This window comes from Urocitellus parryii, chromosome 8, assembly GCF_045843805.1.
Source record: "Urocitellus parryii isolate mUroPar1 chromosome 8, mUroPar1.hap1, whole genome shotgun sequence".
NCBI classification, from domain to species: Eukaryota; Metazoa; Chordata; class Mammalia; order Rodentia; family Sciuridae; genus Urocitellus; species Urocitellus parryii.
This window is the reverse complement of record NC_135538.1, coordinates 153,577,013-153,599,902: the sequence shown is the minus strand read 5'-3', so window position 1 is coordinate 153,599,902 and position 22,890 is coordinate 153,577,013. Positions and strand designations below refer to the sequence as shown.

Here is a 22,890-nt window from a genome sequence, read left to right as displayed (position 1 = left end):
ATGTTGTGAGTAGTACAGTTTTACTTTCTAAACAATGTGAGTCACTCACCTTGGTGTATAGACAAAGTGCCCAAGACTAAACAGGTTATAAATGGGCAAGGTCTTGAAAAATGTTTTCCCAAACAAGATATGCAAATGTCCACACCATATGAGCAGGTGTTCATCATCATTGACCACTAGGACACTGCAAATCATATTCAGGAGACACAACCTCACACCCGTTAGGTTGGTTCTTAACTAGGAGAGAAGAAATAATAAGTGTTAGAAAGTGCCTGCGGGGGGAGGAAACAATTTTGTATACATAAAAGTGACCCTGAATATTATATGTGCTCTGTGGTTGAGATCAATGTTCCTTTTCAAAAAGAATGTAATCAGAGGCATGACATGAATTCAAAACTTAGATACACTAAAAAGCTATAGGAACCTAAAAAGCCTGGTGTTGGGACCTGCACAGCCTTTAATTTAGGTAACTGGATCAGGTGATGAGGGTATGGAGAAAAGACAAACACACAAATAGGGGAAAAGCTGGTGTTCCTGCTTCACTAAATCCCTGGCAGTTAGATAGTGACACAGAACAAGCTCAGCATTTGTATTATATGAGGATAATCATAAAAAGGTTTTTGTTGGAAAATTTTTGCAAAACTAAGTTCATAGGTATGAGCAGCCCAATTATGATTATCAGCTTGTGCCCATAACTTTCTACCCCCTGGGCATCTGGGGTCTGAACTTCAAAGTCAAGAACTGATCAACTGTGTGGCAGGCACAGAGCCTCCTATTGAACAGAGCATCACCATAGCAACTGGGCCCTCCTAAATCAGCACCTGCACATGGAAGTTCCCAGGAGAGGTGTGGCCTCAGTTGCAGGACAGCTCAAGGGCCCTAATTCACTTCCTGCTTCACACACCATGGCTTGGCATAAAAGCAGACACTTGTACTAATGGAAAAGAATAGATAGCCTAGAAGTAGCTCATGCATCTAGATCTAATTGATTTTTAACAAGGTGCTCTGGAGGTGCACTAGAGAAAGAAGAGACTTCTCAATGAAGTGGTCTTGGAAAAACTGCATATCCATCCACATGGAGAAGAATGTCACTAGATTCTTGTGCCTGACAAGCTACAAACTTTGTCAAAATGGATTAAAGACTTAAATATAAGACCTGAACCAACAAAAGTAGTAGAAGAAAACAAGAGAAAGACTTAGGACATTATAATAGGCAAGAATTTTTGGACAAGTCAACAAAATGACAGAAACCACAGGAAATTAAACAAATGGGATTCTGTTGAACTAAAAATAGATGTTCACAGGAAAATAAAAGAATAAGCCAGAGGGGAGAGACTAACTGCCTATTAGCTGGACCTATTTGGAAAGTCGAAGTCTCATAGTACATTTTTATTCAGGATATATCAAAGAGACTGAAACACCCAACAGCAAAGCTGTTGGTGTAGCTCAGTGGGACACAGTTCGTCAGTACCAGCAATGCCTTGTAGTGGACACCATGATATGCAATCAATATGCAAAACAAAAATCCACAACAAAACTGTGAAATATGATGTATTAAGAACTATGTAATGTTTTGAACGACCAACAATAAAAAAAAAGAAAAAAAAAAAACACAAAGTCAAGAACAACAACAAGAGACCCTGATTAAATAGGGACATTAGCCTATGAACATGTTTTTCAGCAGACGACTTACAAATGTTCAACCTCATTAATTTTCAGGGTGATGCAAATCCAAGCCTCAATGTCACTAGGATGGCCACTGTCAAAAATTCAAAGCTTATCAAGTGCTGGTAGATATATGGTGAGAAAGAGACCCTCACACACTGTAGGTGGGAAAGAAAATAGGTACAGATGTTATGAAAACTGTGGGAGATTCCAAAAATGTCAACAATAAAACTACCATACGGTCCAGTGATGGCATCTTGGGTTTAAATATAAAGCATATTAAATCACATTTAATATTAAATCATATTAAAGGTGTCTAAGAGACACCTGCAATCCTATGCTCCTTGCAACAAAATAGCTAAAATCCTGAGCCATCTTAAGTGACCATCAAATGAAGTATGGATAAAAATCACATGGGAACACATACATGATGGAAAAGCATCCATCCCTAAAATAAAATGAAATTCTGTTATTGGCGGCACCTCAATTGAGCTGGAGGTGTTATGTTAAGTGAACTAACTCGGGCACAAAGAGACAAATACCACAAAATCTCACTCACAGGTGGAACAGGAAACTGTTGATCTTCTAGAAGTTGAGAGCAGAATGGTGATTGGGGCAAGGTGAGGATGGGGAAAGTGGAAAAATGGTACTAAGTGTATAGAGGAGCAAAGAGTTCTGGTGGGCTATGATTTGGCAGCATGAACATAGACAATGGAAACACAGTGTATATTCATTAAGCTGGAGGAAGAGAGTCTCCATGTGTTCAGCATAAAAAAAGATCTCTATATATGTAAATATATACATGAGAATATATATGTATTTTTGAACGTATAATTTTTTTAGAGAGAGGGAATTTTAATATTTATTTTTTAGTTTTCAGTGGACACAACATCTTTGTTTGAATGTGGTGCTGAGGATGGAACCCTGGCTGCACGCATGCCAGGCGAGCACGCTACCACTTGAGCCACATCCCCAGCCCATCTATGTATTTTTGTGTGTGTGTGTTCCTTGGTTTGAATATTAGTAAAGGCTTATATGTATAGAAATATCTCATAGTACCACATAAGTTGTATAAATTAATATCAAACAAAAAAAGACCTCTGTGAAAGAAAGCTGTCAAACATAATTAATGTGACTCTTATCACTAGCTCTATCACCTATTATATTAAGAGATGCTGATATGTACTTATTCATCTGGAATGTTTTAAGAGGTCTATGGCCAAACACCCTGAACATGCCTGACCTCATCTGAAATCCATTAAAATTGAAGATGACCAAAGCTCCTCCTCAGATTGACCACTGAGTCACATGTGGGTCTACAGATAGACCTCACAAGCACTGTTCACAGAAATAACTGATAGAAGGAAGGACAGAAAACCAGCACCTTAATTTGAGAAACCATCACAATGTTTCAAAGTATTTAATAGCCGCTATGCAAATACACTCAACTTGATATATGTCTGAAACATCATGCCCTTCTTTGATCAGTATCTGAAACTAAAAAGAGAGAAGGTTCCTTCCAACCCACATTTATTTTGTGCTACTTTTGCTTGGTGGACACCATAAATGTTCTCACCACCAGGTGCTCTGGATGTCTGACACGGGGCTACAGGATTTGGTGTTTGTCCTGGTGGGTACTGGTCTTGCTTTGGGGCCGGCCCTTCTTTCTATGCCCCTATTCTTCCCTTTTGGAATGGGAATGTTCACTTGGTACCATTGCCTGTTGGATGCATGTAAGTTGCTTTTGATTTTTACAGTGACTCACAGCCAAGAGTTTGCCTTCAGTGCAATAGAAGATGTTGGACTTTTGAGCAATGATTTAATGGTTCAGAGATGGGGGTTCTTGGCGATGGAATGAATTTTGCATTGTGAGATTGGCATGAGATTTGGGGGGCCAGGGTTGGAATACTCTGTTTTATACTTAGAGGTCATGTCAGGCAATGCAGGAATGTTCAGCAGCATGGCTGTTAAGACATAGTCGGATCATGATTGGATCATGAGGACTCTAATCTTCTCAGTGTATTAGTCCATTTGATAGATGAAAAATTTGAATGGACTGCTCGTTTCTCACTATAGGCAGGTGATGAGTGTCAACCAGAAGTAGGGTCTTGGGGGAGCGACTGGTTCCTTCTTTCCTTTCTTTGTCTCCTTCCCTCCTACTGTGAGCTGAGCATCTTTTCTCTTCCTCCCTGATGTTTCTGACTTGGAGTCCAAACTCAGAAACTATAAGCCAACACAGAACATTCCTCCTCTGAGTGCACATGTAATCCACCAGGTAGGGAGTCTGAAGCAGGAGGATTATCAGTTTATGGAAGGCTGGGCAATTTAGTGAGACCCACACTCAAAAAAAAAAGAAAGGACTGGGGATGTGGCTCAGTGATAGAGTAACCCTGGCTTCAATTCTCACTATTGTAAAAAATAAATAAATACATAAATAAATAGAAATAAAATAAAAATAACATGAATAAAAACGCAAATCTTGACCCTCACTGCCAGGGCCCAGGTCTTGGGAGCCCTGCCGACACCATGCCCCAGGAAGAGTGAGCTCTTCCCGTTTTCACAGTGCAAGACTCAGGAAGGACTCTGGGCTCTGCGGAGGAAGAAGCCAGCTACTGGAAAGCTCTGGCAAAGACCTACAAGCGGAGGGCAGAGGATACTCAGGAGAAGCTTCGAGAATCCCAAGAGGAAGCTGAGAATGTGAAGCCAAATTGGAGACGCAGCTGCAACAGTTGAGTCCAGGAACCGGGACCTTTTGTCAGAGAACCGCCGCCCTCACCTGCAGGGGAAAGGCACCAGGTTTGAGCTGCAGCTGAAGGCCGCCGGCAGATCTCAGCCTTGGAGGATGACCTGGCTCAGACCTGCGCCACTAACCATCAGCTGCAGAATACCCCGGGAGCTGGAAAGAGCAAAAGGAGCCACCATCAGGTCTCGGGAAGACTTTGAGCAGCACTTGAATCCAGCCACTGAAAGCAGTGCCGACCTGGAAAGTGAACTGATGAGAAGCAGGGCCTCCTGGGATCGGTTCAGCTGCAGAAGGCGAAGCCAGAGGTTGGCGGCAGGCATTGGCTGGGCAGCGGCGGGGACAGCGCCCGGACGCCCGTGCCCAGCTCTGGGGCAGCTGAAAGGACAGAACAGCTGGGCAGGCCATGGCTCCGCGCTGTCCACTCCCCCAGCACGTCGAGGACCCGGCTGTGGCCTAAACACACCGGGGACCTTCCAGGGTGGTCAGGAGGGCTCCAACAGTGGGACCCCCCCCGCATGGCTGCAGCCTGGATGTCAGCCCTCAACATCTGGGGGGACCTGCTTCCGAAAGTAGGGGCACTGGAGTCCAAACTCGCATCCTGCCCGAACTTCCTGTATGACCAGTCCCCAAACCAGACAGGTGCGGGGGGAGCAGGAGCAGAGACCGCGGGGACAGACGGAGCAGCGGGGACAGACGGACCAGCTGCCCCAGCGCACCTCCGAGTGATGCAGGTCGGACGGCCGTTGCCGCCGGTTGTCCAGTCGACGACCAGGTCGTCCAGCCCCTGCTGACGCCGGCTCCTGACCTTCCCAGTTTGTCAGGAGAGCTGCCTTCTCTAGTGCTGGGTGAGGCCCTCGACCTCCTTCCGGAGCCTCCTCGTCCCCTCTTCCACGGCTTCCTCGGTGCTGGCGAGTCCTGACGCTGCTTCTTCCAGCAGGAAAGCTGAAATGGCAATGCCCGGGCTGGGTAAAGTGACCTGAGGAGCGAGGCCCCTTCTCCTCCTTGGAGGAAGCCGACAGCAGGGGAGCCGGTGGCCGAGCGGCGTGGCCCGGGCTCGGCCAGGTAAGAACCCGGGCATCGAGGGGAAGGTGCGGCCTCCAGCCCGCAGGGTCCCGCAGCGGGCACCTGGGTGTTCAGGGTGGAGAAGTGACGCCCCAGGTGCTGCTTGGCCTCCGTCTCCCCGTCCAGCTGGTCTGGCAGGCCGCTCCTCTCGTCCTCCTGCCGGCACAGGTTGGTGGACACCCTGACGTCTGCCGGGTTTCCTCCTGAAGCAGCCCCTACGGAAAGCACACACAGAGGTCCGCGGGTCCCTCCCAGGAGGGTCACGCCCCAGCCCCGCCGGGCGGTGCCGTGGGGCGCTGACATGGGTGTCCTGGAGCTGGGATCCGAGGGATGCCACGTCCTTGGCTAGTTTGATGGCCTTGCCCTCATGGAGCCTGCCCGTGACACTCTCCACTTCATTCTGAGAGTGCTGGACCCTGGTCAGTGGAAACCTCTAGAACAGGATCCTCCTTGATCCAGCGGAGCCCCTTTTCCTCACACCACATCATGCACCCCGTGAGATGTGACTCGGAGCCTCCACTGACAGAACATATCCGCAGGGTGTGGGTAACTCTGTGGTCCCTGAGGCAAGTCCCTGTCCCTGGACTGTGGTTCTGAGACCCGACTGGAGCCCTAGCTTACTGACTGGGCCCTGATCCCCTAGTGGATCCTGAATCCCTGCCCACGTTGGCAAGGGTGACGCAGGCCAAGCATCCAGGGCTGAGAGGAGCTCTGGTCTCCTCTGCTCCCTGGAGTTGGGGAAGAGACTGTGGAGGCCACATGAATGTCCAAGGGGTCCCGCCCCCACCCTCCCTTCCCCACCCTTGGTCTCTGTCCTTCTGCCAGCTCATCTAGCCACAACCAAAGACACAGACCCTAAAGGCCAAGGGACCTCAGCCTCCACTCCAGCCCCTGTCCCTGAGCGGGTCTCCGAGGTGTCCGCCTGCCACTGCCTCCTCCCATTTATAGGGAGGCTGTGACTGATCTTACCAAGGTTCCTCCAGGACGCTTGTTGTACTGGGGTAGCAGACCCCTGCTCTCAAATGCATGCTGCCCCTGGCCCCAGGCCATAGTACATTAAATATCCACCAAGCTTCTGACCATTCCCATGAGTGGACATTCAGGCTGAACGTGTCTTCAAAGGTAAACAAGACCAAAGGCAGGCCGTGCCATTTGTCAGCTTACTGCCCTTCAATGGCCTCACATCACTAGGAATAATAACTTCACTGAATGTTCCTGTGTCTTCTGGTCACAGCTGCCTTCTCTGTACTATCCTTCTCCCAGCTCAGCACTTCCGCTCTGCCAGCCTTCTCCATTTCTGATCTCCCCACTTACCACAGGGCCTTTGAGCATGCTATCCCTCTGCCTAGCAGACTTCTGCATGTCCATGTGATCATAGTCTTCCTGAGGGAAGCCTTTCCCACCTTCTTGTCACCTACTCCATTATGTGCCTCCCCTTCCAGCTTAATCTGCATTGATCTGTGTGATCCTGGGTGTCCTCCCACCCCATCAGGCTGGAGTGTCCTGGAGCAGGGACAGTGACTGTCACCTTCCTTGATCTTGTGTCTCGGGATCAAGCACAGTGCTTGTCGGAGAGCAGATGCTCAGTGCACACTCCTCGGCTGAGCAGGTGAAGGTTTTCACAAGGTGAAACTAGGGAGGGTCCCCTCCCGGGGGAGGGGTGTAACTGGAGTGACCGCAGTGAGCTAAACAGAGCCCCTGCCCTTGGCCTGTGGCACCCGCTCACCTGCAGCTTTGCACCTTGTTGTTGAGCTTGGCCTGGGGCCACTCCCGGTCACTGCCCTGGGCCTACAGCTCCTGCAGCTGCCCCTCCAGCTTCTTCCTGTGCCCCACCTCCTATGTCACCTGGATGAGCACCCGCAGCTCACCCACCAGGCCCCGGTCTCCTTCTCGAGCGTCGGCTTGCTCTTCTCCAGGTTGGCCTTGGCCTGCGGGAGCAGGGGACAGGTGACAGCCCTAGCCAGGGGTGTGCCCAGTGCCTCCTCTTCCCTCCCCTCCTCAGGAAGACCCGGAACCCAGGCCATCAACTCCGGGGAACACGGGCGGGGGGAGCGTAGAGGACTGGTAAGACCTTGGGATTCTGTTTCCTAAAAAGTGGGGCTGGCAAACAGGCGTCCTGTGGCCACATCCAACCTGCGGTCATGTCCAGTTAACCCACTCGGTACTTCAGAAACAGATAAGTTGCCAAGACTTTAATAATTTTTATATGAAAGTCTAGAAAAAAAAACGCACAAATCTTTCCTACTGTTTTTCCTGTCAGTTAAATTGGTCACAGTGAGAAATGGTGCCTAACATCAGGGTTATTCATTTACAAAATAATGTGTTAAATATTTTTGGTAATTTTTTATCTCAACAACTGGGAAAGCATTTATAAACTACCCCTCAGAGAGACAAAGAGGGTAGAGAAAACTTACAAAGTTGATGTGTATGGAGAACCAGCAATTCACATTAAATCAGATTTGATTCCTCACAGTGGGTAGACGTCGTCATCGCATCTGCTCACATGAAAGAGCTGGTAAGTGCTCAAGAGGAGCAGCCCAGTCACAGGAAGGAGCTGCAGAGCCCAGGAGACGATGCAGACCTGCCCGAGTCCAGGCTCCCACTGAGCTGCCGCGGCCAGTTGTGCCCAGCCTGGAGCTTCAGGTTTCTCACGTCTCAGAGGAGCTAGGAAGAGCCCCTGGGCACAGGGTGAGTTTGTGTATCTAAAAGCATAAACATAGGAACACGTCTGGACATTGTGAAAGCTCTCTATGCTAAGCCTAAGGCCAACAGCATTCTAAAGGGAGAACAATTGAAGGCATTCTCTCTAAAATCTGGAACAAGACAGGGATACCCCCTTTCACCACTTCTATTTAACACAGCAATTGAAGCTCCAGCCAGAGCAATTAGACAGATGAAAGAAATTAAAGGGATACGGATAGGAAAAGAAGAACTCAAACTATTGCTATTTGCTGGACAGGATTCTATAACTTGAGGATCCAAAAAATTCCACCAGAAAACTTCTAGAACTAATAAATAAAACCAGCAAAGTATCAGGATATAAAATATGTACCCACACATCAAATGCATTTCTGTACATCAGTAACAAATTCTCAAAAAGAGAAAGTAGGAAAATTACCTCACTTACAATAGCCTCAAAAACAAAGAAACAAACTTGAAAACAACAAAAGAGGTTTAAGACCTTTACATTGAAAACTACAGAACATTAAAGAAAGAAATTAAAGATCTTAGAAAATGAAAAGATCTCCCTTGTTTTTGAATAGGCAGAATTAACATTATAAAAATGATTTAATTTAACTATACAGATTTAATACAATTCCAACCAAAATCCCAAAGACATTTCTCATAGAAATAGAAAAAGCACTCATGAAATTCATCTGGAAAATAAAAAAAAAGAGAGAGACCCAGAGTAGCCAAAGCAATCCTTACAAGAAGAGTGAAGCAGGTGGCATCACTATACCAGACCTTAAACTATACTACAGAGCAATAGTAACAAAAATGGGCATGGTATTGGCACCAAAATAGTCTTGTATTCCAATGGTACAGAATAGAGGACACAGAGACAAACCCACATAAATACAGTTCCTTCATACTAGACAAAGGTGCCAAGAACATACATTGGGAAAAGATGACCTCTTCAACAATGGTGCTGAGAAAACTGGTGTTGGGAGCTGGCAACCACACCCTGAAAATGGCGCTGGTTTCCTGCTTCTGCTTCTTTAGCAGTTAGAGTTGTTAGAAGTAAACAACTCCTTGTAAGGCTGTGGGGCTGGGCTCTGGCCTGCTTCCGCTGCGCTGTACCTATTAGACTTTTCCACGTGGTGCTAGTTCATTGGCGGGGCTGGGTACTTAAGCTAGGGCAGACCGACCGCTCGCTCTCTTCCCTGTTTTCTCATCATGCTTCAAGGGTCCTGAATAAACTGCTGAAAGAAGAATCCTGTGTCGTGTTTCCCTTGCTGGCGAGGGGTCGAGACAATTGGTGGCCCGTACGGGGAGAAATATTCCTCGAACCCGGGATTCAGAACTTTCAGCAGCCAGGGTGGTGCACCGGTAAGTTTCCCAGGTAAGTGGGAATCCGCAAGCAAATAGCGGGGCGCTCCTCTGTAGATAAAGAGAGAGCAGGGAACTAATAGAACGGGATGCTCCTCTGTAGATAAAGAGAGAGCGGGGCTTTTGTACTTTCACTTTCTTTATAGCTTTGAAAACATTATGGGCGCTACCTCTTCAAGCCCAATTTTGTTGGCCCTGGATGGGTTGCTACGTTCAAAAGGACTTAAGGTAAAACAGAGCACTTTGCAGATGTTTTTAAGAGAAGCTGATATAGCGGCTCCTTGGTTTGCTTTTTCGGGGAGTCTTACGATTCCTAGCTGGGACAAATTAGGGAGAGATCTGGATTTCGCTTATGAGCAAGGTACTTTGGAGAATGGCGTTATACCACTTTGGAAGTTGGTTAGAGGATGTATAGCAGACGGTAAATGCCAGGAAGCTGTGGGTGAGGGTCAGGCCATTCTTGAACAACTACATGAGGAAAAATCTGAGGGGTCACATAGCGAAGTGGCAGAGAGTTTTAGGAGTAAGAGTAGTGAAAAGGCAAAAGAGCCTGAAAATAAAAATAGGAGAAGGCTCTATCCAGACTTGACCGAACTAAAAACACCCGAGGACACAGGCGGCTCAGAGAGTTCTGAGGACCTGGATGTATTGTTACAACAACTACGTAAGATAAAAATGAAAAGGAAAAAAAGGGAGACACAAAGCATGAAAGCCTACCGTGAGAAGGGGGATAAATCTAATTTTGATAAATCTAATTCTGAAGAGGAGGTTGAGAATTTAGAAGGAGATGCAGTGCCTGTTGCACCGCCCCCATATGTGGGGGGAGTCCAAGGCTCCGGGAGAACTTTTCATACACAAGTTTGGAGAACAGTTAATACAGACATGGGACTAGCGTACCCGGTTTTTCAGGACGCTAATAGGGGAAGATACCATGAGCCTTTAGATTTTAAAATAATTAAAACCTTGGCAGAATCCGTTCGCACTTATGGTGTAGATGCTGCTTTCACTCTTACTCAGGTAGAGGGGCTTACCAGATTTTGCATGACCCCCTCAGATTGGACTAGTCTGGTACGCGCTTGTGTCTCCCCAGGCAAATATTTGGACTGGAGAGCATTTATGCTAGAGGGCGCAGTAGAGCAGGCTGCCCAAAATCATGCGGCGGGACGCCCCGCCTGGGATAAAGATATGCTTTTGGGGCAGGGCAGGTTTGTCTATCAACAAACGGGATATCCTCCTGAAGTATATGATCAGATTAATAACATTTGTATCCGTGCATGGAAGTCACTCCTAAATAGAGGAGAAGTGTCTGGCAATCTGACTAAAGTTATACAGGGCCCTACAGAACCTTTCTCAGACTTTGTTGCTAGGATGGTGGATGCTGCGGGAAAAATCTTTGGTGATCCTGATAGAGCCATGCCTTTGATTAAGCAACTTGTTTTTGAGCAATGTACTAAAGAATGTAAGGCAGCTATTACTCCCTATAAAAATAAAGGCACAGAGGCTTGGATGAAAGTCTGTAGAGAAATAGGTGGGCCGTTAACTAATGCAGGCCTTGCTGCTGCTGTTCTTCAACTCTCTCGTAAGTCCAGCCCTGTTGCCGGAAAGTGTTTTAAGTGCGGTCAAGAAGGACATTTTAAACGAGAATGTCCTAATAAAAGGGGAGCATCTAAAATTGAGTCCAATTCTGCTAGCCGTCAACCGGGCTTATGCCCTAGATGTAAAAAGGGAAAGCATTGGGCTCATGAGTGTAGGTCTGTCAGAGATGTACATGGTCAGCCCTTACAAGATACAAACATGTCAAAAAACGGTCGGGGGGGCCCCCGACCCCAGGGCCCACAAATATATGGGGCAATGGAGAATGGGACAATGGAGAACGAGTCATGGCCATCCCTGCGCCATCCCAAAATTCGCGGAGAGCCACTACAGGTGCCGGGGGATTGGACCTCTGTTCCGCCTCCAGACTCGTATTAACACCTAAAATGGGAGTCCAACTGGTGGAAACTGACTTTAAAGGACCTTTGCCACCTGGCACTGTGGGTTTGTTGATTGGGCGTGCTTCCTCTATTTTACAAGGCCTTCACATTTTCCCTGGGATTATTAATCCGGATACGGTGGGAGTAGTAAAGGTTATGGTGAAAGCTCCAAAAGGTATTGTGTCCATTTCCCCAGGAGACCAGATTGCTCAATTGTTAATTTTACCCAGTTTACATACCCGTTTTCCTGCTGATTCCTTTTTAAGGACAAGTGAGGAGATTGGAGCCACCGGAGGGAATTGTGTTTATTTGTCCTTGGATATGAGTGACCGTCCTACTTTAAAGTTAACTATAGAAGGCAAATCAATTTTAGGGCTACTAGATACTGGAGCAGATCGTAGCATAATTGCACAAAAGGACTGGTCAAAAGGGTGGCCGGTGCAACTCTCAGATCAATCCCTAAGAGGTTTAGGATACGCTCAAGCTCCACAAGTCAGTTGTAGGCATTTATCATGGAAGGATTCTGAAGGACATTCTGGCACTTTTCAACCATACGTGCTTGATCTCCCAATCTCCCTATGGGGACGTGATCTTATGAAGGACATGGGGTTTCAACTTAGTAATGAATACTCAGTAGTTGCCCAGAAGATAATGCAAGACATGGGATATAGACCAGGTTTAGGATTAGGAAAAAAATTGCAAGGACGTAGACATCCAGTAGAACCTCAACAAAAATTTAATAGGCATGGGCTGGGTTTTTCTTAGGGGCCACTGAGGATCAGGTGCCCATTACCTGGAAATCAGGGGAGCCGGTGTGGGTGCCTCAGTGGCTGCTCTCCTCTGAGAAATCGACTGCGGCTCATACTTTAGTACAAGAACAATTAAAGTTGGGACATATAAAACCCTCCACTTCTCCATGGAATACACCCATATTTGTTATTAAGAAAAAATCTGGAAAGTGGCGGTTATTACATGATCTATGGGCCATTAATGCTCAAATGCAGCTTATGGGGCCCATTCAGAGAGGTTTGCCTTTACTTTCAACCATTCCTAAATATTGGCCAGTGATATGCATAGATATTAAAGATTGTTTTTTCTCCATTCCGTTACATCCTCAGGACTCCAAACGTTTTGCCTTTACTTTGCCTTCGCGAAATCATGAGGAGCCCGATCTGAGGTTTGAATGGGTGGTTCTACCTCAAGGCATGGCCAATAGTCCTACCATGTGTCAAATGTTTGTAAGAGCGACCATTGCTCCACTCAGACAAAAGTATCCATTGCTAAAGTGTATACATTATATGGATAATATATTGCTGGCAGCTAAAACCAAATGTATGTTGGAGGCGGCTTACACTGATTTAGTACATTTACTACAATTAAAGGGTTTGCTTATTTCACCTGATAAAGTACAGACAGGAGACTCTATTGATTATCTTGGTGCTAGTATCTCTTGTGAAACTATTACACCCCAAAAGGTAACTCTTAGGACTGATAATTTACATACGTTAAATGATTTTCAAAAATTATTGGGTGACATAAATTGGATTAGGGGCTACTTGCATATTCCCAATGTTGAATTAAAACCCTTGTATGAAATTCTTAAAGGTGATTCAGATCTTACTTCTCCTCGACATCTTACTGAGGAAGCCAGGTCAGCGTTGCTTAAAGTGGAAGAGGCTATACAACATGCTAGCCTTTGCAGGCTTCAAGAGGACAAGCCTCTTCAATTATGTGTGCTCGCCACTGTACGGCAACCTACTGGAGTTTTGTGGCAAGATGGTCCTTTGTTGTGGATACATCCACGTATATCCCCTGGAAAATCCCTTGAGTATTATCCTGATGCAGTTGCTTCTTTAGCTATGTTAGGGATACAACAAAGTATACAATTTTTTAGTTTTCCTCCTACGTCTGTGATTGTCCCTTATACGTGTCAACAAATTCAAGTTTTGTGTGCTAACCTGGATAATTGGGCTATATTACGATGCTCTTTTCTAGGAGAAATAGATAATCACTATCCTTCACACTCTCTTATTACATTTGTTTAAAAACATCCTATCATTTTCCCTAAAATCACTTCTTCTACGCCTATCCCAGGAGCTGCAAATATCTTTACAGATGGATCTAAAACTGGTATTGGAGCCTATGTGGTAAATGATCAACCTATCCAACATCAGTTTGCTCCTGGCAATCCACAATGGGTGGAGCTGCAAATTGTCATAAAAGTATTTGAACAATGTCCGTTTCCTTTTAATTTAATCTCAGATTCTGTTTATGTAGTTCAAGCTTTAAAGGTGTTGGAAACAGTGGGTCCCATACACACATCAGGAGTAATGTCTTCCCTTTTTCTCCATCTTCAAACATTGATTTGGAATCGCTCCGCCTGTTTTTACCCCTTGCATATTCGAGCCCACACAGGTTTACCGGGTGCTCTTTCTGCTGGCAATGCCCAAGCTGATCTTGCTACTCGTCCTTCTTGGATGTTCCCTGTTTCCTCCTTAGATCAAGCTAGAAACTTTCATAGTAAATTTCATATTAATGCACGAGCACTCCAGAAGCGCTTTACTATCTCCCGTGCTGATGCTCGGCAGATTGTATTGGATTGTCCTAATTGTATCATTTTACATCATCCCCCTTCTGTGGGCGTAAATCCTCGTGGTTTGCGGCCTTTAACTATATGGCAAATGGATGTCACTCATGTTCCCAACTTTGACAAACTTAAATATGTCCATGTGTCTGTAGATACTTGTTCTGGCATTATCCATGCTTCTGCTTTGTCTGGTGAAAAGGCTGGAAATGTTATCACACATTGCTTGGAAGCCTGGGCAGCCTGGGGATTACCACAGACCATTAAGACGGACAATGGTCCAGCGTATACTGGACGACAATTTTCTTCCTTTTGCAACCAGATGGGTATCCAGCTTGTCCATGGTTTACCCTACAATCCACAAGGTCAGGGTATTGTAGAGCGCGCTCATAAGACTCTAAAAGAGATGTTAATAAAACAAAAAGGGGGAATTGGCTTAGGCCACACCCTGAAAGAGCGCCTCTCCTTGGCTCTATTCACTATTAATTTTTTGAATCTGGACATCCAAGGGCACTCTGCTGCGACTAGGCACTGTTCGCCCTCTGCCCCGAACTTTGGGCACGTTAAGTGGAAAGATGTACTTTCTAGACAATGGTATGGGCCTGATCCCGTGCTGGCATGGGCACGAGGTTCTGTCTGTGTTTTCCCACAGGACCGAACGGAACCGTTGTGGGTGCCAGAGCGCCTCGTGCGGAAAGTTCCTCAAGCCCCATCAGGAAGGAAGAATGAAGATGAACAAGATGAGGTGCTTGATGCTTCTCCTGATGGTGATCGGTCATGAGGTCGTCTGGACTGCAGAACGACTCCTCTGGGCGGTGGTAAAGACGTGGCCATATCCATTGCCGTTACTTCTCAGGCTGGTGTACTTCCATTTTTCTTCACTACTAATGGCTCTGCTACCATGGATTGGCCAACCTTGCCTATGGATACTGTAGCAGCTATTGATAACTTTTCTACTGTTTCATTATTTGACACATTGTGTTTCTCTGTACATGTTAATTACTCTGATTCCATACCTTGTATTATGTTAACCAATCAATCTTTGGGCTGGTTTGATAGTGATGGTTCCCAGGGCTCAAATGGTAATGCTACTGTAATCAATGGTGTTTTTCCTGCTAAGGTATTGAGAGCCAATACTTCTATTCCTCAACAACCGGCATTGTTGCCCCATTGTAAAGCCATAAAAACTAGTTCACCAGCTTGGAATGGATGTCAGGGCTCATTGACCCCTCAGTTTATTAATTCTAACAAAACCTTTACCTTTTCTTTAACAACCACCTACAAGAATGCTACTTTTCTAGGGTTCAATTTCACTTATAATAATCCTACTCAAGCTGTTTTCTTGAATCCTTTTGACTCCTGGGTATTATGCACTCGTTTGGGCGCCTGCTCACAACTTAATGCCCTCGGATTTATTGATGGAGGTAGTGTTCAAAAATGTAACTACACTTACAATACTTCTGCTGGTAGTTTCGAAGAGCAAGTGAAAGTCAATTGCAGTGACCTATTTAGGTTTGCACCAACACCTGTGTGTGTATGGCCCCCATTCATGTTATTGATGTTCAATTATTCGTCTCCTTTACTCAATTGTTCTAACCAGACGTGTAGACTTGTACAATGCTGGAATGCCTCTTTGGAGGACTCTGTTGTGGTAGTACATGTGCCCTCCTACTTGCCTTTACCTGTGTCTATTGATGATGATAATTTTCCTGTATTATTGCAAAGAAACAAGAGAGACTTTGGTATAACTGCAGCCATTGTGGCGGCCGTTGCAGCTTCTACTGTTGCGGCAGCCACTGCCGCCGCGGCTCTTGCTACTGCTGTGCCTACTGCTGATGCTGTGAATAAGTTTGCGGGTACTGCTGCAACAGCCATGGAGACTCAGACTATGATGAATCAACATCTACATCGTGGCATTGTGCTTCTAAACCAGCGGGTAGATCTACTACAAGACCAAGTGGACATTTTGAGTCAAGTGCTCACTCATGGGTGTTTACTGCCCATGGATGGACTATGCATTACTCCCTTAGCTTTCAATAACTTGACTAGGGCCGCTAATTTGTCTAGACAACTGGGAGCTATGCTTACAGGGGTCTGGTCAGCAGAGTTTGATAACCTGACTATGCTGTTGAGACAAGAAATTGTTAGAGTGAATAATACGCGTGTCCACATCGCTCCCATGAAAGATGTAATCTCATGGTTATCTAAATTTTTTAGTTTTTTTAAAAAAACAATGGGCAGGCATGGGTGCACTGGCTGTGGTCCTGGTACTTGCCATTGGATTGTGCCTGTGGTGTCTGGTTCGTATGCGCAGGCGGCAGTGGGTGCGGAATCTTATGCTCATACAAGCCTTTGCTGCTTTGGAGGCAGGACAGTCCCCTCAAGCATGGCTTACCATGCTCAAGTGATCGACACAGCACAGGGTGCGAGGCAAGGCACTGCACTTGGGAGCTCTAGGTTTGAGTCCCAAGAAAAGCATGTCCTATTGCATGTGGGTTTGATGTCGACGCCCCACCTCCATGAAAAAAGCATCGGTCAGAATGGTGACTCGCCTGGGGAGGCGCCCCTCAGGAGTGTGCCATTATTTACGGCCACTTTTGCACAATGGAGATAGGACCTCTACTTTTACCTGTTGCTTGTAATTAGAAAAGGGGGAACTGTTGGGAGCTGGCGACCACACCCTGAAAATGGCGCTGGTTTCCTGCTTCTGCTTCTTTAGCAGTTAGAGTTGTTAGAGGTAAACAACTCCTTGTAAGGCTGTGGGGCTGGGTTCTGGCCTGTTTCCCCTGCGCTGTACCTATTAGACTTTTCCACGTGGTGCTAGTTCATTGGCGGGGCTGGGTACTTAAGCTAGGGCAGACCGACCGCTCGCTCTCTTCCCTGTTTTCTCATCATGCTTCAAGGGTCCTGAATAAACTGCTGAAAGAAGAATCCTGTGTCATGTTTCCCTTGCTGGCGAGGGGTCGCAACAACTGGAAATCCATATGCAACAAAATGAAATGAAACTCCTATCTCTCACCATGCCCAAAACTCAAAGTGGATCAAGGACCTAGGAATTAAACCAGAGACTCTGAGCCTAGAGAAGAAAAATAGGACCAAATTTCCATCATGTCAGATTAGGCCCTGAGTTCCTTAATAAGACTCCTTGAGCACAAGAATTAAATTCAAGAATCAACAAATGGGGTGGATTCAAACTAAAAAGTGCTTCTCAGCAAAAGAAACAATCAATGAAGTGGATAGAAAGCCTACAGAATGGGAGAAATCTTTACCACATGCACATCAGATAGAGCACTCATCTCTAGGATATATAATTAACTAAAAAATCTTAACACCCAAAAAACAAATAACCCAAACAATAAATGGGCCGAGAACCTGAGCAAACACTTCTCAGAAGATAATACATAATCAGTCAACAAATATATGAAAAAAAAATGTTCATCATCGCTAGGAATTAGAGAAATGCAAATCAGAACTACTCTAAGATTTTATCTCACTCCAGTCAGAATGGCAGCTTTTTAAGAATACAAACAACAATAAGTGTTGGTGAGTATGTGGGGGAAAAGGCACACTCATACATTGCTGATGGGACTGCAAATTGGTGTAGCCAATCTGGAAAACAGTAGGGAGATTCCTTGGAAAACTGGGAATGGAACCATCATTTGAACCAGCTATCCCTCTCCTCAATTTACACCTTAAGGTCTTAAAAACAGCACACTACAGGGACACAGCCACATCAGTGTTCATAGCCACACAGTTCACAATAGCAAAATTGTGGAACAAATCTAGATGTCTTCCAATAGATGAATTGATAAAGAAACTGTAGCATATATACACACCATGGAATATTACTTAGCACTAAAACAGAAAAAAAAATGGCATTTCCAGAAAAATGGATGGAGTTGGGGAATATCATGCTGAGTGAAGTTAGCCAATTCCCCAAAACCAAAGGTGAATGTTTTCTCTAATAAGAGGATGCTGATCCATAATGGGGATGGGAGGAAGCATGGGAGGAATGGAGGAACTTTAGATAGGGCAAAGGGGAGAGAGTGGAAGGGAGGGGCATGGGGGTAGGATGGCTGTGGAATGAGGCCAACATCATTACTCTAGGTACATGCATGAAGACACTAATGGTGTGACTCTACTTTGTGTACAACCAGAGAAATTGTGCTCCACTTGTGTACCATGAACTAAAGTGCATTCCGCTGATAATTTGAGCCTTTCTTTTTTTATTCGTATCCCTTTAATTTCCTTCTTTTGCCTGATTGCTTGACTAGGGTTTCAGGGACCACATTGAGTAGGAGTAGTGAGATTGGGCACCCTACTCCCGTTCCTGGTTTCAGAGACAATGTTTTCACTTTTTCTCCATTCAGTATAATGTTGGCCTTGGTTTTCTTATATAGACTTTACAAGATTGAGGCAAGTTCTTTCTATCACTAGTTTCTCTCATGTTATAAACAGCAGTGGGTGCTGGACTGTGTCAAGTGCTTTTTCTGCATTCATTAAGATCATCATGTGATTCTTGTTCTAAGTCTACATTTGTGGAGAACTACTATTTGGGATTGGCGGATGTTGAATCCTCCTTGCATCTGTAGAATGAAACCCATTTGATGTTGGCACGCTGTCTTTTTAATGTGTTTTTGTATGTGATTGGCCAGAATTTTATTAAGAATATTTGCATTTGAGTTCATCAGGGGTAATGGACTGAAGTTTTGCTTCCTTGATGAGTCTTGGTCAGGTCTGGTGTGGTGATGCTGGCCCACAGGATGGGTTTGGCAGTTTCTTCCTTTTCTGTTTCATGGAATAACCCGAGGAGGACTGGTCACAGTTGTTCTTTGAAGGACTGGTGGAACTTGGCTGAGAGTCCATCCAGTCCTGGGCTAGTGTGTTGGGAGACTTTTCACAGCTGCTTCAAGGTCATCACTTGGTGTTGATCTGTTTAAGGGTTGTGTACCCTCGGGGCGCAGGGTGGGGAGGTCACATGTCTCTAGGAATTTGTCAGTATCTTCAAGATTTTGTAGCTTTTTGGAGGATAAATTTTTGAAATAGTTTCTGATGTTCCTCTGGATCTCAGTAGTGTCTGTGGTGATGTATTCTTCTTCATCTTGGATTCTGTTAATTTGAGTTTTTTTCCCCTTCTTTTCTTTGGTTAGTTTGGTAAAGGTTTTATCAATGTTGTTCATTCTTTCAAAAAGCCTACTCTTCATTTAAAATATATGTCATATTTCTAAAAAATTTTCCATTTCACAGATTTTGGCTTTGATTTTAATTATTTTCTGTTGTCTACTGATTTTGGTGTTGGCTTGTGCTTTTGTAGATTGGATATATAACATTAATTTATTTGGCTTCTTCTTTTTTTATGTTGATTATAGTGCTATAAATGTTCCTCTTACAAATGCCTTAAGGAAAATAGTCCTGCTTTTTCGAACTACTGAGATCATGCTGTGGCTTTTACAAGGATTTATATACATCTCAAACTCATGTAAAAATCGCAAGTTCATAAAAAAAATCTTCTAACAACTGTCGCAGAGTTTCGTCTCCTGTTTTAAAGGGAACATTGTTCATGGCTCTGTTTCACTCTGTGTCTGAGCTCACAAGTGCCTTGAGTGGCCACTCCACCATGCAGGCCTGGGTCTCCCTTCCACACCAGGGACAGTAACTCAGGTGGCTTCCAGGTGTGGCCCAGGGTTCTATCCCTAATGTGTGCAGGGCACATCCCTAGGTCATGAGTCCCTCAGGACACAGAAGAGGCCCAGTGGCCAGGAGCCTGCCTCCCCTGCCAGCCCCGGCTGCTCTGTCTCTGAAGAAAGGAAGCTGCTCTCACCTCCCCTCAGCCCTTGGCCATGGTCACTTACATTCCTTTGTAACAGGGACTGGAAAGTCCTCCGGGTAGTAAGATGCCTAAGTGATATGAGGAGCTTCCTGCTGTGTAAATGGATCATACAAATGCCCTTTGGGAATAGCGCAGAGGGATTGGATTTTCAATAGTGCACTATATTCAAACTAAACACACATGCATGGAACATCATTTGCCCCTTTGCAATCTCCTCTGCTCCCAATTTTCATCCCGTTTTGCCTGCCCCCCCCTTCTCATTCCTCTTCTATACTCCTGTTCCTTGTATTTATTTATTGTTGTATCATTTCGTGTTTTATAGATATACACAAAGTGAAATCCATCCTGGTACCTTCACATGTGTCCATAGCTTAATTACATCCAGTTCATTCCACAGTTCCTCTCTGGTTCCAATTCTCTAACTTTTCCCAAATTCTTTCTCTGTTCCCATGGACATATTTTCTGTTTTTGTCAGATCTGTGCAGTCTGTTCTTCTTAATTTGGCTGCAGTTTCCTCCTATGGAAGGAAATGTTCAACACTTCATGTAGACTGACATTCCGTATTCCATCTATTTCCCACACGATGTGATGCTGTCACTCAGTCTGGCTGGGCACAAATCACGAGCCACTGAAGCAAGAACAAACTTTATTTCTGAACTCCACCAGCACACTCCACACAGGCTCCCCAGGAACTCTCCCAAATGCGACTCGGCTCCTCCAGGAACCACCAACCGGAAAATCTCTCCTCTGGAAATACCTCCTCCCACACTTCCCCCAACCAATGGGAACTCTCCAGGAATCCCCACGAGAACTCCAAAGTAGCTAGAGAACTCCAAAGTAGCAGGCCAAGGTGGACAGTAAAGGTCAAATATACAACCGAATCAATCCAGCATCATCTTAATGGCTTGCCTCTCAACCAATACTATTGGCAAAATGCCAGGGGCCATTCGACTTGGCTGTGGCCCTCAGCATTCACTCTTCTTCTTGGCTGAGTAGAACTGTGATTTGTCCATACTCCACATTTTCATCATCCATGGTTTTGTTGGTGATCATCTGGGCTGGCTGCATAACTTGGCCATTGTGAATTGTGCTGCTATAAATATTGATGCATTTGAATCTCTATATTATGCTTTTTAAAAAAATATAAATACCATGTAGTGGGATACCTTGATCATATGGTGGTTCCATTTTTAATTTTTTAAGAAATGTCTATACTGCTGACCTGTATGGTTGTACTAATTTGCAGTCCCATCTCAAATGCATGGATTCATCTGTTTTTGTCACATCTTTGAGAGAATCTACTAGTATTTGTATTCTTGATGAATGCCATTCTAATTTGTGTTAGGAGAAATCTCACTGTAATTTTGACTTGCATTTCTGTGATGGCACTTTTGATTGTTTGTGAGTGGCACTGTGGGTGTGTCTAGCCATTCGGTTCAAGTTTTCGGTCAATATACAAGTAATATAGAAAACACTTACAGCAACGTTATTGAACTACCAAGGTGAACAGGTGGAGAAAAGTGGCTCCTGTCCTTCCCAGGTGACTGGTTGAGACTTGCTTTGAAGGCAGAGTCCCCGGTGCTGGTCCTCAAGTACCACATCCCTGTGCATGGAGCAGGCCTTGAATATGAGAAGAAGTGACACTCTGTGTCCCAGAAGTGGGCACCAACCTATTGGTGCTGATTCACTTTCTTATTATGAAAACTTCTTGTAGAATAATTAAGCTCCAATTAAAACTGAGATGAGGTCTGTGCCTCACAAACTTAGTAATTGTGGAGGGAGAGGGAGAGCCATGCTTCAGGGACTGGTGTCCACAGGGGCTAGCTTCTCCCTGACAGGTGTCAGCTCTGAACACTGGAGCCTCTGTGGTGGTTAATTGCAGGGAAAAACTTCACAAACCCAGAAGGTACAAATGTGACCTTGACAGCTGCATCTTGTCTAAAAGACAGCCCAGAGCTTGTCTGCAGCACAGCCACCCAGGTGAGTGGACCCTAGGATCTGACTTGCTCACAGGCCCAGGGGACATCCCTCAGCAGTCAAGGTCTTACTCTGTGACTGAGCAAGGGGGTGGCTGACAGGGTCTGAGCCCTAGGACCTTCCCTCTTCTTCTGGTATTTAAAGGTATGACCTTGGCCAGGAAGATGAAGGGGTCTTTTACAGCAGGTGTCCCTCAGCTATGGTGGGGCCACTGTGACCCTGTGTGCAAGATCTGAGTTCAGCAGAGAGCTCTGTGGTGGGTTCTGAGGATAGACAGAAGCTTTTTCTGCTTTTAGAAAATTTCAGTTTCTTCAAACTCCATGTTGTCCTGCTGTGACTCTTTCTGCATTCTTAGGTTATATGATATTCTGTGCCTAGTTTATGGTGTATTATTTGATTTCCAAGATATAATTTTTCTCTTGCATTATGTTTTGTATCCCTAAGTGCAGAGTGCTTAATGAGAAGGCATTCTGTCTCCATCCACCTGAAACTGTCTGTCTTCTCATGTAACATTAGACCATAGAGTAAGTCAAACTCATTCTTTGCATGTCTGTGTGTGAGAGTGCCTACTGAGACAATCAGCAATCAGAATCCTAGCGTCTCTTATTGAATTCCAGTATGATTTCATTAATTTGCTTGATATTACACTTTCAAAAATTTCTTTGAGTTTAGTTTAATACCATGCAGCAAGGAACACCTCTCTTAGGTTTATCTTGGGGAGATTTCCCCAGGATGGATGGATGTACCTGCACAGCTGTTGGGTTTTATTCTCAGGTGGAGGGGTCATGCATATGTTTCAATGCAAGGACTTCCTTTTAGGAGCACTCACAGTACAATTGTAAAACCAACCTGGGATAATGCCACTTTCGCTTCTGACATTCTTCATTTTATTCTGTCAGAGTGAAAGAGAAGTGAGTTATATGACTCAGAAGAACCTCCCAATTGTGATACAGAGCTGTGTAGTTTGGGAAGATGGTAATAGGCTGAAAATATGAGGAAAAGTAAG

At 45.1% G+C, this 22,890-nt stretch overlaps 1 pseudogene; it reads left to right on the top strand.

Moving 5' to 3' along the window:
• The first annotated feature begins 3,256 nt into the window (after positions 1-3,256).
• LOC144256510 (nuclear distribution protein nudE homolog 1 pseudogene) lies at positions 3,257-5,199 on the top strand (annotated as a pseudogene).
• The last annotated feature ends 17,691 nt before the right edge of the window (positions 5,200-22,890 follow it).